Source organism: Trachymyrmex cornetzi, unplaced genomic scaffold (genome assembly GCF_001594075.2).
Source record: "Trachymyrmex cornetzi isolate Tcor2-1 unplaced genomic scaffold, Tcor1.1 scaffold176, whole genome shotgun sequence".
NCBI classification, from domain to species: domain Eukaryota; kingdom Metazoa; phylum Arthropoda; class Insecta; order Hymenoptera; family Formicidae; genus Trachymyrmex; species Trachymyrmex cornetzi.
In genome coordinates this window covers 77,521-77,902 of record NW_017296375.1, presented here as the reverse complement: position 1 = coordinate 77,902, position 382 = coordinate 77,521, and positions in this window count along the sequence as shown.

Sequence of the window (382 nt, the reverse complement as noted above, 5' to 3'; positions counted from 1 at the left end):
TATATATATATATATATACGTATCGCGCGTAATATTTAAAATTTTTTGATAGAAATTACATTGGAAAAATAGATTCCTGACAATGATTGAAAACTATAGAATAATAACATAAAAAACATGGAAATAAGCCTTCTTTTTCAAAATACATTTTACGATATAAAATATTTGAATTTATGGTAAATATATGTAAAAAGGGACGCCACCTCCAGTAACCTTGACATGTTGTCAAGGTCATGACCCTGAGTGACCTTCAACAGGTTTTAGACGTCGGTTGCTGTTCATTAAAAAATTAACAAAAAAAATTTGAAAAATGACGTCTCTTTTCTACTACATGAAACAGAAATTTTCTGCTTTAAAATATATTTTATGACTTTCCACACAA